This window comes from Triticum aestivum, chromosome 4B, assembly GCF_018294505.1.
Source record: "Triticum aestivum cultivar Chinese Spring chromosome 4B, IWGSC CS RefSeq v2.1, whole genome shotgun sequence".
Taxonomy (NCBI): Eukaryota; Viridiplantae; Streptophyta; class Magnoliopsida; order Poales; family Poaceae; genus Triticum; species Triticum aestivum.
This window is the reverse complement of record NC_057804.1, coordinates 326,782,762-326,799,992: the sequence shown is the minus strand read 5'-3', so window position 1 is coordinate 326,799,992 and position 17,231 is coordinate 326,782,762.

Below are 17,231 nucleotides of genomic sequence, written 5' to 3'. Positions count from 1 at the left end.
AGCTGCCAGAAGCGTAGTATTCGATAGGACTTGCTATCCCCCTCTTATTCTGGCATTCTGCAGTTCAGTCCACCGATATTGCCTCTTTACACATATACCCATGCACATGTACTGTAGATCCTTGCTTGCGAGTACTTTGGATGAGTACTCACGGTTGCTTTGCTCCCTCTTTTCCCCCTTTTCCTCTTCTTCTCGGATGCCAGAACCAGACGTTGGAGCCCACGAGCCAGACGCCACCGTCGACGACGACCCCTACTTCACCGTGGGTGCCTACTACTACGTTCAGGGCGCCACCGACGAGGAGTAGTTTAGGAGGATCCCAGGTAGGAGGCCTGCGCCTCTTCCAATCTATATCCCAGTTTGTGCTAGCCATCTTATGGCAACTTGTTTACCTTATGTCTGTACTCAGATATTGTTGCTTCCGCTGACTCTTTTATATTCGAGCACTTGTATTCGAGCCCTCTAGGCCCCTGGCTTGTAATATGATGCTTGTATGACTTATTTTATTTTTAGAGTTGTGTTGTGATATCTTCCTGTGAGTCCCTGATCTTGATCGTAGACATTTGCGTGCATGATTAGTGTACGATTGAATCGGGGGCGTCACAAATTAGGAGGGGATTAAATTTTGGTTCGTCTTATACGGTTCGGTACATGGAACTATATACTTCACGCGCATGTGTATGCACGAATCCCTCCCACTGGGTCGAAGTGGGGGGTGGGGGGCGAGCACGCGACGCATGCATGGGCCACATCAAAATGTTGTGCTTTTGGTATTCAAACATATATGCATGCATCACGCATGTCCATATATACATATGTTTGGGGCACATATATACATGCAGTGGTTGCCTTTGGACACTCTCCCTCACTTGGTTATCATCAACGACCTATATATTCATGGGCCCGCGTGGACGTCCATCACTTCGACCAACAACGCGAGAGAGCTAGGTTACCAGGGTGGATTCTTCTTCTCTTGGTTTGCATTACCGTATAGTCGTACGTCGATCATGGTGAGATTCGAGACCTAAGTTCGAGGGCTCGCATACACATGAATACCTATATATATATAGTATACTATTCGTCGTGAACCTCGCTTCGTGTGGGGACTTTCTGGTTCCAAAAGCACGCGACCACATCAAAGTTGTGCATTGGGAATATTCAAACACCACATGACACTTCATACATATGTTTGGGCCACATGCATGTAGTGGATGTCTTCAGCCACTCCCTCACATGGTTATCGACGACAAGCTAGCCTATTTTGTGGGGCCGCGTGTGGAACACCAATGCATGACTTTGACCCAACAAACAAGAGTGGTTATATGACCAAGGTGGTGATTCTTCTTGGTCAGTCTTACAATACGCCTTGGTGAGATGCCCAACCCCTCCCACCGACTCAAAGTGTGTGTCTTGGGGGGGGGGCACAGTACTACTTCGTACTAGATGAACCTCTGTGGGGTTGGGGATGCCCGGTTAATTTGCGATGCACATGTGCCACATCAATTTGTGATTTGGTAACGCTAGAAGAACACATCTGTGCGCCCGCACACGGTCCACATTTGATCGGAAGCAAGGTTGGGGGGGGGGGGGGGTTGATGTACTCCTTTCGATTTTGTGTTACGGTACGGTGAGATGTCAGACCTAGCTATTTGGGCCATGCGTTCATAGCTAGAATTACCCTCCCGGCAACATGAAGTGTGTGTGTGTTTGGGGGGGGGGGGGAGGGCGCTAGCAATAATAACGTGTGCTTTGTGCGGCAGGTTCCACATCAAAGTCGTGCATTAGGTATTTGATCATCAAACCACCCTTTTCATACATATATTTGGTCCACATGCAAGTGTGTTCGTGTTTTGACCCTTTCCCGCGTTTTTGGCCAAATTTATAAACAACAGACGAGTCGGACGGACCAACCATCTATGATCGGGTACGAAATAGACACGGTTCCCTAGGACTACCCGTGTGCCATGCCCCTGCCCCTGTCACCCACATGATCACAGTATATTGGGCTCCACAAGGCTTCCCTCCCCCTCTCGAAAATATCTACTCCCTCGCAATCTCGAAAATATATACTTGCGTCCATGTAGATAGTTTTTCTGTTTGATAGCACACGATTAGTATGTCTGAACCGTGTGTGATGTCTGTTACTCCTGCTCTGCTTCAATCAGTAGATCCAAATTTTTAGTAGCCTCGGCATTTTACTCCCATCTCCATCCCTTGCAATCTCAAAAATATCTGCTCGGCTGGAGTGTTTTTCTATTTGATAGCACAAGATAATTATGTTTTAACCGTGTGTGATGTTCGTTACTCCTGCCCGCTCTGCTTCAATCCCTTGATCCAAATTTTCGGTAGCCCCAACATTTTACTCCCACCTAGTAAAATTTTTAGTACCCGCTGCATTCCCTCAAACACCACCTTGGACCCCCTCCACACACACCTCCCAAATCCCCCGCTCACACACATAAACACCACCCCTCCCTTGATCCAAACATAGCTAGGTCGCCACCTTCGCGCCGCCTCCATCGTCAACCACTGTCGGTCTACCCGTGTAGTTTACCCACCGATATACATACCCTCGCCGCCCTGAGTTTCCTAGATGATGCCTATGAAATGCCCTCATTCCCAGAGATCCCCATCCCCACCCCTCCCCGACACCGGAGTGTCGCAGCCTAAGCCCGGTTACGCTTCCCGGGGAGGTTGAGGAACGAATGGCCCAAAAGAGCTTTACCACAGCCTCTTTGCCCAACGTCAGTGAGGTGGCCGCTGAGGAAGCTGACGACGATGACTGGACCTGGATTGAGCCTTTCCATCAACGGGCACTAGAGTATTATGGCATGTCGCGGACGCTGGCTACGGCATCGAGGTTGTCAACACTGATGGCTTAACGTGGGTTATGTCACAGGTTAAGTTGCCCACCCCAATCCTTCGGGTTCGACAGCCGTCGATTCATTGGTGGCCCTGCCGCTAATCTCCTGTGGCTCATTATGAACAATTCGCCATCCTTGATCGCCATGGAGCCCCTTCTGTCATTTCTGAAGGACACGTTCTGCGACACTGGCTTGGGATCCTCAGCTGGCAAGTGATACCTCATCAATGGCGACCACGAGGAGGAGCCAATCTTTGACAAGTGAGGAATCCCAGGATTTGTTTTCTCGAACCCCTTTTGTAGTGAGAACCTATCCAATATTTATTGCTATATTAGGTTGTTTGCATTATGCCTTGTTTATTTCTACGGTTTATGGTTGTTCGGTTGTTTGTAGTTAGCATATGTCCAATTTCAATTGCCACCTTTGGTTGTTCGTAGTATGCCTTGTTTATTTCAGCTATTAACAGTGTGATGTTCTATATGTGCTAGTATGAACACCACAGTTCAATTTCATCAATACCAAATTTAGCAATAGCTCTATGAATGACTACATTTGGTTGCTGTTAAGCATGCTGTACTCCCTCCGAATCTTTTTAGTTCACATATAAGATTTGTCTAAAGTCAGGCCTCTTAAAGTTTGACCAACTTTATAGAACAAAATACCAACATTCACAATATGAAATAAATATCAGTACATGTGTCATGACTTTAATTTTTATATTGTATAACTTTAGCATGCTAGATGTTGATGTTTTTTCATATAAATAAGGTCAAACTTTATGAAGTTTGACTTCATACAATTCTTATATGCAGAGTAAAAAGGACCGGAGGGAGTATTGAACATGCCTTTCCATTTGATTTAACAATGGCACTGTTTGGATACTCTAACTTAGCTAGAGGTTAGTGTTAGTTTCTAGCTCATGACAATTAAAAGGGAGAGAGAGAAAGATTGGTGGAATAGTTGATTGTATTGCTTGAGCCTTGTGGGCATATATATGGGAGTACATGGTCATCTTGGAGTACAAGTCAAGGTAGAATAAATCCTACGCTATCCCACGTTTCCTAAATAACAATGATACTCAACAATGACTAACCCTGAACTAACTCTAGCCAAAGAGGTGTTTGGATGACAGTGTTAGATTGGCAATAAATGCACGAGGAGAACTAGCCCCAATCAGCACCTCTTGGGTGGGATAGTTGTTTTGGGTGGGTTTGATGCAACTAGCCGAAACTAGCCCTCATGTTTGAATACTTTAGGGCTATTTGAGCCCAAACTAGCTAAAACTAACTCTAACCCATGGATCCAAATAGGGCCAATAACTAGTGTACTTAGACCTGCACAATACAAGTTTGAATGACTACATTTGCTTGTTTTTAAATATTAGGCTTGTTGCAGTTAATAACACACCTTTCCACTTCTTGTTTTTAAATATTAGGTTTCTAACAATTTGGTCTTGCACATGTAGGTCCTTCCATCAGAGGTTTTGACCCACTGTTTGACCCTTTTGCATATGTGCAAATGAGTTGTCCATTAATATCAGTCAAGTTAAGACACTCAGAAAGATTGTTACGATAAAGAAATTAGCGACAAAAACCAACAAGGTCTTCGTCTGCACAATTAAGAAGACATCAGTTCACTACGAGATGGTACTAACTGTTATACCTTGTCTTTTTAATTCCTTTGCGCCATTTCAAATCTGGAGAAGATATTTATCCATATCCTTGTTTTCAGGCCTTTCCAAAGCAGTTCACTCATGATTACCTCTCAAACCACTTGTATGGTCAGGAGGCGAGGAAGGTTTTTATACAACACCCACGATTCAATATTGAAGTGTTCCTGAAGAGGACGAAGGATGGATGGTCAATCATCCACAGGCACTGGCCTAAAATTGCAAAGACCTTCAACATCAATGAAGGCTCAATATTTGCCTTCCACTTCTGCAGTTTTCCAGATGAGATTCATCTGTCTATGTTCTGTCTATGATGCTAATTTCAAAATGTTGTAGGTGTTGCATGTGAAACTTGGTGCTGGTGCAGTTGTGTAGTGGGGTAGCTGAGTGCTGAAGCTATATGATGTTGTACTCTGATGTATTTCAATTATGAAATCCTGCTTCCTTAATATGGAAATGAAATATATTATGTGCTTAGTATGAAATGTCAATTAGATAAAAAATGGACTATTAATAATAGGCCAATTAGCCTGCTAATTGGGGTTTTCTATTGCAAACGGTTATTGAGAAAACACCGTGGGCGATGACCTAAGGCAACGCACACAATTTCTAGGAATAAATCGAGTAAGATCATTGAACAATCACACACGACATCCTCTTGAAAATTGTTTGCGTTAGGCCACCTTGCACAAACGTTAGCACATAAAAAGTGTGTGTGATGGACAACCTTTGCCACACAGTTTCTTCTATGCACCATGTTTGATGCATTCGGTAACGCAAATGATAAGATCGTTAATATCGTGTCCAATGGCAACGCTATCACAAACGATTTAATGGGGAAAATTGTGTGTGATGTACCTGCGAGCATAAACGATTTCCTTGGAGCGATTGTGTGGGATGTATATACAACAGAAATGTTTAGCGGGGACTGACTGTGTGGGATGTACTTACGACCGGAAATGATTTCGCCTGTATAATTGTATTGTTTTAGCACCATTGTACGTATAACCATATTTGATCACTCACCGGTCGCACATGACCTCATTTTGTCGAGCGTGTGTGCTAGGAGGGCATATCCCCGATGGTTTTTAGGTCATGTAGGAAGGACAACCTTATTGCAGTCACTCACTAGGCGACGGTTCAGAATGCCGTCGCAAAAAGGGGTTAAAAACCATTTGTATAGCACCTCGTTGTACCAGTGAGGGTACATACATGGATGGAAGATTACATAATTTAACCTAACGTTTGGCAGGTGCCTACATGTTTTAATTTGAAAAAATATAAGTGCCCCATAATACTTTTCTTGTCCCTCTCCTCCTAGGAGTTACATCAAGGCATAAAGAGGGCAAAAGGAGTGCCTGGGTAGAAGCCCAGGCTAACTCCGTTAGGGCCCATGGGACGCAACCTAACAAGACCGGGAGGGCGAGGACGAAGCCAGAAGGGCGGAAGGAGCGGCTAGGTGATGCCCTGGTCACCACCGCCAGGACCAGAGGAACACGGTAGGAGGGACACTGGCAGGGAAGACAAAGCTGAAGTTCACGAGGAAGCCTGCCAGGGTCCAGCTGGAGGAGGCAAAGGCATCCACACCCAACGCCCCGGCAAAATTGCTCTGCTGGGGAGAAGGCCAAGTGCAGATGATTCTGCTGCCGACGCCTAGCTGACGGTGACGGTGCGTTCGGTGCTCAGCAGGAGTCCGAGCCGTCGCCCTCCCGCTTGGCACCATCGTCTTCGCTGTCAGTGTCCTCTTCGTCGCTGTCGCTCAAGGAGGAGCTTTCATCGTCGGTCGAGCTCTCCATGCAACACCCTAAGTGAGCACCCGAGCGCCCAAGACCTTGATGTAGAGCAGGTCGGCCTCCATTAATTTAAGATGGTGAATGTGCCCCTCCGCCAAGCTGTGGGCACGAGCAAAGGTTTTCCATCCACGCCGGAGAAGCATGACATTACATCAACCCCTCATGTGTAACTTCAACCCATGCCGCTGTTCAACCTCCATTACCCTTTCAAAAGGAGTGGGAATCCGAAGATAGCTGCGCGGGGGCTTGCGCAACCTAACAAGGAACTCCAATGTCATGTCTCCGACATGGCCCTCCAGTAGAGTCAAAGCGGCAGGAGGGGGAGTGGCCGAGCCACCATCGCATCCTCCTCGGCCCCGAGCACCGTGTCGATCGCGACCGTGTCCTGCGGATCCGCCTTGTGCACTGGATCCCGCCCCTGTGTCCCCAGCAGGGGCAGGGATACGGTGCCGAGAGGAAGCCCTTGTCGCTGCCGACCACGCCCTCTTCCCCTCACCATGCTGGAAGAAAGGCACAAGAGGAAGAAGAAGATGCGTGGGTTAGCCTTTCCGTACTCCTCTATGCTCTCTTTTATAGCAGAGCGTGGTAGGGGTCTGGCTCCCCACCAACCCGTGGTAACCACCCCTCTCCTCCAATCCGATTCATCTGCGTCACTGACAACATCCAGATTCGCCGGCCGCCCTCCCACACCAATCCATGGTACCTTGCTTTCTTCCATGGCACTCATTCCAGCGCCCTACGCGTACGTTACCTACCCTGCGCAATGCAGGCAGCATACGTGGCGAAAACAGAAGGAGTGGTGGGGTGAGTAAACTGACAGTTACCTTCTCCTCTCGGGGTCGTGCGTGGGCACTTCAATTAACTTCCCATGAACATGGGCATCCCCTGGCCCTTTGCGCGGGTAGCCCCACAGTGTTTGACCTCGCATGACTCACGGGGAAACTGGGAATTGATTCAATCCCAGGTTAATGAAGAAGCAAAGAAGATATCAAGGAAGACATGGATCCCGCTGCAGCATGGTCGAGGTGCCCGCCTTATGAATTTTTTAGGGCCTACCCCAATGATGCCCAACAGCACGACTGGGCCAGGCCCAGGGGCTCCAGTCAGTGCAACGAACATCTGCGTTTGTTGACCGGACTCATACACAGCCGTGCTGACAATCATACATCCAACACCAATGTGTAATGCAAGGCCAAGCTAGAGAAGCCGCTCTTCGTTAGATCAAGGAGCGCATCAAGAAGACCAAGATTCCAAGGGAAGTGTCCTTTGCTGGTCAGACGAGGCCGGCAAGGTCGATGCAGTAGATAATAGCAGGACCAAGCCACGCTAGCCGTGTCTCCAGCATGGCCGGAGATCGAACCGTGCACCCCTCCAAGAAGGCCCGGCAAGCCCTGCCCCTGGCAGGCACAGGCCAGTTACCACCGCTCCACCGCACCACGACGCCAGTCACTTATCGATGCAGTGTCGAGCCCCACGGGCAAGTAAGTGGCTCTCACTAAGCACGTGGCGGTTTGCTGGAAGACAGATCACACCCGTTTGACACCCATCTAGGGGTGTGTCAAGATGATAAGCAGAAGCTGGCTAAGCGGCGATATAATCTTGCCAGGGATGCATCCCCGCACGCCACCTAAGGTAGCATTTATGGCATTTTGTCCTAAGTGCCAGAGTTAGGTATGATAGCACTGTTGGCTATCTAATCACAAGATAATGTCTGTTTTGCCATTATGGTTACCCCTTGAGCTATAAAAGGAGGTCCAAGGCAACCTAGAGAGTGTTTCAGATCTTCTGACACTTGTACTCACGTATACTACAAAAAAAGAAACATTCGTGACATTTTGGGCTGAACGATTTTTTTCCTGTCATGCTTATGACACTTCTATGACGATAATTGTGACAAAACTTGGTATCATTATATATGTGGTGGGCTCCTACTTCTATGATAAAAAATCATGACAGAAAATGGGCTTTTCGTCCTGGGCGGGCTGGAGACGCACCTGCATGACATTCGTTGGGTCGTCCATGATGGAAAAAATCGTGGAACAAGCAAGGGCGAGGAAAATTTTAGGGAGTTCCCGGTTACGGTGGGTGGTCAGGGCCGAGCGATGCACGGAGGGATTGCATGTTTCTCTCGTACATGTACTCGCGAGTGTGCAAGGTATTGTGCTCTAATTGAACCTGAGCGAGGCGTTTGCTTAATGAACCCGAGCGATTACACTAGCTACGTTACTGAACCCGAGCGATCGATCGATCCCTGGCTGTTAACTCAACCCTATCGAGGGATTCCTTTGCTACTACTGGTAACTGAAGCCGATCGAACATGCTGCCTCTTGATGAACAGTGAGCGTTGTTGGAGGTTGGATGAATATATCCCGGTGGGGGTTGGATGAACATGACCCCGTGGTAGTAGAGGCCGTTGCCGCTGGATGAACAGGACCCTGATCAAGCCAGTTGGGGGTGGATGAATAGGACCTCGTGAGGGTTGGTTGAACAGTAGACAGTGGAGGTTGGATGAACAGGAGCCCGTGGAGGGATGGTTGAACAGTAGCTGGTGGAGGCTGGATGAACAGGAGCCCGTGGAGGCATAGGGAGATGCCATGGATGAATAGTGGCAGGTGGAGTCTGGAGGAGGTCGACGATGGATGAATAGTAGCCCGTGGAGGCTAGAGGAGGTCGACGATGGATGAATAGTAGCCTGTGGAGTCCCGTTTTGCGGTACGCCACACCCCTCCCAATGAACAGGACCCCATTTTGACCGTAGGAGGTCGAAGAGAAGTCCGTTTCCTCCGTTTTGCGGTACTCCACACCCCTCCTGATCAATAGCACCCTGTTTTGACCGTAGGCACTCGAACAGAAGGCCTTTCCTCCGCTCTGTGGTATGCCAGACCCCGTTTCGGCTGTTCCGTCCAAGCCGGTTGGTTCCCGAGTAACACGATGCATTCTGTTGCCTCCCAAGTAACACGACGCAGTTTCTCCGTTCCGACCCAGCCGGTTGGCTTTCGATGAACAGGACGCCATTGCTGCTGTCCATTGCCTCTCCATGTACACGAGCCTTGGCCGTACATATGCGTCAGTAGGCATTCAAGACCCCGCCCGTATGTGCGTATGTGGCCGTATTTTTGGCATGTGGTTGTACGTATATGTACATGATTTAGAAGGGACTGCGTCGGGGGCTCTACTACTACACGTGTCGCTACTTGCTAGGCCATGGTTCATCATTGCAGAGACTGATCAACCAGTATGTACATACACGTTCACGACCAGACAGAAAACGCTACATACGCTTCGACCGAGTAGGTCCCTAATACATCTCCGTCGTATCTATAATTTTTGATTGTTCCATGCCAATATTATTCAACTTTTATATACTTTTGGCAACCTTTTATACTATTTTTTGGGACTAACATATTGATCTAGTGCCTAGTGCCAGTTCCTGTTTGTTGCATGTTTTTTGTTTCGCAGAAACCCAATATCAAACAGAGTCCAAAAGGGATAAAAACGGACGGAGATTTTTTTTGGAATATTTATGATTTTTGGGAAGTAAAATCAACGCGAAACGGTAGCCTGGGTGGCCACGAGACAGGGGGGCGCGCCCTCCCCCCTGGGCGCGGCCTGGGCTCTCATGGGCCACCCGTAAGGTGGTTTACGCTCTTCTTTTGGCACAAGAAAGCTAATTTTATGAGAAAGATCTGGGCGAAAGATTCACCCCAATCGGAGTTACGGATCTCCAGATATAAAGCAAACGGTGAAGAGGTAGAATCTGATAACGCAGAAACAGAGAGATAGATCCAATTTCGGAGGGGCTCTCGCCCCTCCCACGCCATGGGAGCCAAGGACCAGAGGGGAAAACCTTCTCCCATCTAGGGAGGAGGTCAAGGAATAAGAAGAAGAAGAAGGGGGTCCCTCTCCCCCTTGCTTCCGGTGGCGTCAGAACGCTGTTGGAGGCCATCATCATCACCACGATCTTGACCAACAACTTCACTGCCTTCATCACCAACTCTTCCTCCCTCTATACAGCAGTGTAATGTCTCTCTTACCCGCTGTAATCTCTACTTAAACATGGTGCTCAATGCTATATATTATTCCCCAATGATGTATGTTTATCTTATGATGTTTGAGTAGATCCGTTTTGTCCTATGGGTTAATTGATGATCGTGATTGGTTTGAGTTGCATGTTTTATTATTGGTGCTGTCCTATGGTGCCCTTCGTGTCGCGCAAGCGTGAGGGATTCCCGCTGTAGGGTGTTGCAATGCGTTCATGATTCGCTTATAGTGGGTTGCGTGAGTGACTGAAACACAAACCCGAGTAAGGGGATTGTTGCGTATGGGATAAAAAGGGGACTTGATACTTTAATGCTATGGTTGGGTTTTACCTTAATGAATCTTTAGTAGTTGCGGACACTTGCTAGAGTTCCAGTCGTAAGTGCATATGATCCAAGTAGAGAAAGTATGTTAGCTTATGCCTCTCCCTCAAATAAAATTGCAATAGTGATTACCGGTCTAGTTATCGATTGCCTTGGTCAAATAACTTTCTCGTAACAAAAAGCTCTCTACTAATACTTACTTTACTGCATATTTATCTAAACAGCCCCTACTTTTTATTTACGTGTTCTTTATTATCTTGCAAACCTATCCTATCACACCTACAAAGTACTTCTAGTTTCATACTTGTTCTAGGTAAAGCAAACGTCAAGCGTGCGTAGAGTTGTATCGGTGGTCGATAGAACTTGAGGGAATATTTATTCTACATTTAGCTCCTCATTGGGTTCAACACTCTTACTTATCGAAAACTGTTGCGACCCCCTACACTTGTGGGTTATCAAGACCTTTTTCTGGTGCCGTTGCCGGGGAGTCATAGCGTGGGGTGAATATTCTCGTGTGTGCTTGTTTGCTTTATCACTAAGTAATTTTATTTGTTGTCCTTAGTTGTTTTCTATCTTTAGTCATGGGTAGGAAATGCAAAATACCAAAAAAAATAGTTGTACCTACTCCTCCAATGGTTGAAGAACCACTCAAAATCTATCACAGTCCTGAAGCTTTTTACTTGGATCATCTTCGATCCCTTTGTGCTCGTGCTGAAACCCCAACTAGCTTAGTTGATGGAAAATCTTTAGATGAGCATGCTTGTTATGTGCGACACCATATATCTGAAAAAGGGAAACTATTATGGGATCAAATTCAACGTTTGCAATGCTATGCTTGGAATTTATGTGAAATATATGATGTTACTTGTTGTTCTGAAAACCCTAAGAAACACCTTCCCTACCAATGTGAGTTTATTGATAATGGAATCGTATCTTTGTATGCTAAGGGTGTTTACAATTACTATGATGTTCAACAAATTGAAGAATTTGTTGCTTTTAAGGGTGCTTTTGAAATTGCTTCTTTGATTGAAAAGTATGATGCTACTCTTTACAAATCAGAAAGTTTTGCCATACTTGAATATTGTTATGATAATTATGCTTCTAATGCCAATGTTAAACCATATATTGATAAATTCTCCGATGTCCAAGAAGAGACTAATATTTTGCAGGAAGCTATGGAAGAAGAAATTGATGAAACTGTGAGCTCATTGGATGAAAAAGATGATGAGGAGAGCGAAGAACAAAAGGAGGAAGAGCGGATTAGCTAGTGCCCACCTTCTAATGAGAGTAACCCTCCAACTCATACATTGTTTAATTCCCCTTCATGCTTACCGGAGGATGATTGCTATGATGATTGCTATGATACCTTGAATTTGTCTGAAATATCCCTTTTTGATGATGCTTGCTATGCTTGTGGCCAAGATGACAATATGAATTATGCTTATGGAGATGAACTTGCTATAGTTCCTTATGTTAAACATGAAATTGTTGCTATTGCACCCACGCATGATAGTCCTATTATCTTTTTGAATTCTCCCTACTACACTATATCAGAGAAGTTTGTGCTTATTAAGGATTATATTAATGGGTTGCCTTTTACCGTTCCACATGATAATTTTTTCGAATGTGACATGAATGTGCTTGCTGCTCCTACTTGCAATTATTATGAGAGAGGAACTATATCTCCACCTCTCTATGTTTCCAACACGATAAAATTGCAAGAAACTGCTTATACTATGCATTGACATTTACTATGTGTGCATGAATTGTTCTTCTATGACATGCCGATGCATAGGAAGAGAGTTAGACTTCATTGCTGCATGATATATGTTACTTTGTGCTCACTACTAAATTACAAATCATTTTTAATTAAAATTGTCTTTGATATACCTTGGGATCCGGGTGGATTCATTACTTGAGCACTATATGCCTAGCTTAATGGCTTTAAAGAAAGCGCTGCCAGGGAGACAACCCGGAAGTTTTAGAGAGTCATTTATTTCTGTTGAGTGCTTTCATATAGTTTAAAAACAAAAAAAATAAAGAGGGGAACCTAAAACTTTTCAAAAAGGAAAGTGAAAGTGAGAAAGACAAGCATTGTTGAAGTGGGAGCTAGCCTTGAACTTTGTTCATGCTCACAGAAACTTTGTGAATCTTGATTACAGAAACTTTTCAACAAAAATAATTATCCCCTTGTACAATTCCATTGTATTATAAAAATAATGTGCTAAGGTTTGCCTTTAGGATGTTTACAATGCTTGTTGGTTTGTACGGTGCAGGACAGAAACTTTGGCTGTAGTGCGTGATTTTACATTTTTAACTAAACCGTCATTTGGTTCTGATTCCTTTTTCATTGTCTTTCTATCCAACTTGTTTATTTTTCCTAATTTTGTTAGAATTTTTGGGGTACCATAAGTATGGTGGATGTTCAGATTGCTACAGACTGTTTTGTTTTTGACAGATTCTATTTTTGATGCATAGTTTGCTTGTTTTGATGAATCTATGAATTTATATCAGTGGATTAAGCCATGAAAAAGTTATGTTACAGTAGACACAATGCAAAAACAAAATATGAATTGGTTTGCAACAGTACTTAGAGTGGTGATTTGCTTTATTATACTAACGGATCTTACCGAGTTTTCTGTTGAAGTTTTGTGTGGATGAAGTGTCTAAACGAGGAGGTCTCGATATGAGGAAAAGGAAGAGAGGCAAGAGCTCAAGCTTGGGGATGCCCGTGGCACCCCAAGTAAATATTCAAGGAGACTCAAGCGGCTAAGCTTTGGGATGCCCCGGAAGGCATCCCCTCTTTCTTCAACAAGTATCGGTATGTTTTCGTATTCGTTCCGTTTATGCATTATGTGCAAGTCTTGGAGCGTCTTTTGCATTTAGTTTTCATTTTTCTTTTATGCACCATGCTGGTATGAGATAGTCCTTGGTTGATTTATAGAATGCTCATTGCACTTCACTTAAATCTTTTGAGTATGGCTTTATAGAATGCTTCATGTGCTTCACTTATATCATTTGAAGTTGGATTGCCTGTTTCTCTTCACATAGAAAACAGCCATTTGTAGAATGCTCTTTTGTTTCACTTATATTTGTTAGAGTGTGGGCATATCTTTTGTAGAAAGAATTAAACTCTCTTGCTTCACTTATATCTATTTAGAGAGATGACAGGAATTGGTCATTCACATGGTTAGTCATAAAATCCTACATAAACTTGTAGATCGCTGAATATGATATGTTTGATTCCTTGCAATAGTTTTGTGATATAAAGGTGGTGATATTAGAGTCATGCTAGTGTGTGGTTGTGGATTAGTAGAAATACTTGTGTTGGGATTTGTGATTCCCGTAGCATGCATGTATGGTGAACCGCTTTGTGATGAAGTTGGAGCACAATTTTATTTATTGATTGTCTTCCTTATGAGTGGCGGCAGGGGACGAGCGATGGTCTTTTCCTACCAATCTATCCCCCTAGGAGCATGCGCGTAGTACTTTGTTTTCAATGGCTTGTAGATTTTTGCAATAACTATATGAGTTCTTTATGACTAATGTTGAGTCCATGGATTATACACACTCTCACCCTTCCATCATTGCTAGCCTCTTCGGTACCGTGCATTGCCCTTTCTCACCTCGAGAGTTGGTGAAAACTTCACCGGTGCATCCAAACCCCATGATACGATACGCTCTATCACACCTAAGCCTCATTATATCTTCCTCAAAACAGCCACCATACCTACCTATCATGGCATTTCCATAGCCATTCCGAGATATATTGCCATGCAACTTCCATCATCATGATATACATGACTTGAGCATTCATTGTCATATTGCCTTGCATGATCGTAAGATAGCTAGCATGCTGTTTTTATGGCTTGTCTGTTTTTTGATGTCATTGCTACGCTAGATCATTGCACATCCCGGTACACCACCGGAGGCATTCATATAGAGTCATATCTTTGTTCTAGATATTGAGTTGTAAGTAAATAAAAGTGTGATGATCATCATTATTAGAGCATTGACCCAGTGAGGAAAGGATGAAGGAGACTATGATTCCCCCACAAGTCGGGATGAGACTCCGGACTTTATGAAAAATAAAAGAGGCCAAAGAAGCCCAAATAAAAAAAGAGGCCAAAGAAGCCCACCAAAAAGAAAGAAAAAAAATAAAAAAAATGAAAAATAAAAGAAAAAAAATGAGAGAAAAAGAGAGAAGGGGCAATGTTACTATCCTTTTACCACACTTGTGCTTCAGAGTAGCACCATGTTCGTCATAGAGAGAGCCTCCTATGCTATCACTTTCATATACTAGTGGGAATTTTCATTATAGAACTTGGCTTGTATATTCCGATGATGGGCTTCCTCAAATGCCCGAGGTCTTCATGAGGAAGCAAGTGGATGCACACCCACTTAGTTTCAGTTTGAGCTTCCATACACTTATAGCTCTAGTGCATCCGTTGCATGGCAATCCCTACTCACTCACATTGATATCTATTGATGGGCATCTCCATAGCCCGTTGATACGCCTAGTCGATGTGAGACTTTTTTTGTCTTCTCCACATAACCTCCACCATCATATTCTATTCCACCTATAGTGCTATGTCCATGGCTCATGCTCATTTATTGCGTGAAAGTTGAAAAGGTTTGAGATTATTAAAGTATGAAATAATTGCTTGGCTTGTCATCGGGGTTTTTCATGATTATACTTTGTGTGATGAAGATAGAGGAACAGCCAGACTATATGATTTTGTAGGGATAACTTTCTTTGGCCTTGTTGTTTTGAAAAGACATGATTGCTTTATTGGTACGCCCGAAGTATTATTGTTTGTATGTCAAATGATAGACTATTGCTTTGAATCACTTGTGTCTTAATATTCATGCCATGATTAGACATATAATCAAGATTATGCTAGGTTGCATTCCACATCAAAAATTATCTTTTTTATCATTTACCTACTTGAGGACGAGCAGGAATTAAGCTTGGGATGCTGATACATCTCCGTCGTATCTATAATTTTTGATTGTTCCATGCCAATATTATTCAACTTTTATATACTTTTGGCAACTTTTTATACTATTTTTTGGGACTAACATATTGATCTAGTGCCCAGTGCCAGTTCATGTCCGTTGCATGTTTTTTCTTTCGCAGAAACCCAATATCAAACGGAGTCCAAACGGGATAAAAACGAACGGAGATTTTTTTTGGAATATTTATGATTTTTGGGAAGTAAAATCAATGCGAAACGGTGTCCTGGGTGGCCACGAGACAGGGGGCGCGCCCTCCCCCCTAGCGCGGCCTGGGTTCTCGTGGGCCACCCGTAAGGCGGTTGACGCTCTTCTTTTGGCGCAAGAAACCTAATTTTATGAGAAAGATCTGGGTGAAAGATTCACCCCAATCGGAGTTACGGATCTCCAGATATAAAGGAAACGGTGAAGGGGTAGAATCTGAGAATGCAGAAATAGAGAGATAGATCCAATCTCGGAGGGGCTCTCGCCCCTCCCACGCCATGGGAGCCAAGGACCAGAGGGGAAACCCTTCTCCCATCTAGGGAGGAGGTCAAGGAAGAAGAAGAAGAAGAAGGGGGCCCCTCTCCCCCTTGCTTCCGGTGGCGCCAGAACGCTGCCGGAGGCCATCATCATCACCGCGATCTTCACCAACAACTTCACCGCCTTCATCGCCAACTCTTCCTCCCTCTATGCAGCAGTGTAATCTCTCTCTTACCCGCTGTAATCTCTACTTAAACATGGTGCTCAATGCTATATATTATTCCCCAATGATGTATGGTTATCTTATGATGTTTGAGTAGATCCGTTTTGTCCTATGGGTTAATTGATGATCGTGATTGGTTTGAGTTGCATGTTTTATTATTGGTGCTGTCCTATGGTGCCCTCCGTGTCGCGCAAGCGTGAGGGATTCCCACTGTAGGGTGTTGCTATGCGTTCATGATTCGCTTATAGTGGGTTGCGTGAGTGACTGAAACACAAACCCGAGTAAGGGGATTGTTGCGTATGGGATAAAAGGGGACTTGATACTTTAATGCTATGGTTGGGTTTTACCTTAATGAGTCTTTAGTAGTTGCGGACGCTTGCTAGAGTTCCAATCCTAAGTGCATATGATCCAAGTAGAGAAAGTATGTTAGCTTATGCCTCTCCCTCAAATAAAATTGCAATAGTGATTACCGGTCTAGCTATCAATTGCCTTGGACAAATAACTTTCTTGTAACAAATAGCTCTCTACTAATACTTACTTTATTGCATCTTTATCTAAACAGCCCCTACTTTTTATTTATGTGTTCTTTATTATCTTGCAAACCTATCCTATCACACCTACAAAGTACTTCTAGTTCCATACTTGTTCTAGGTAAAGCAAACGTCCAGCGTGCGTAGAGTTGTATCGGTGGTCGAGAGAACTTGAGGGAATATTTATTCTACCTTTAGCTCCTCGTTGGGTTCGACACTCTTACTTATCGAAAACTGTTGCGATCCCCTACACTTGTGGGTTATCAGTCCCAGCTGTCAGGGAGGACAAGGACGCACTTCCTTGAGTGCGAAG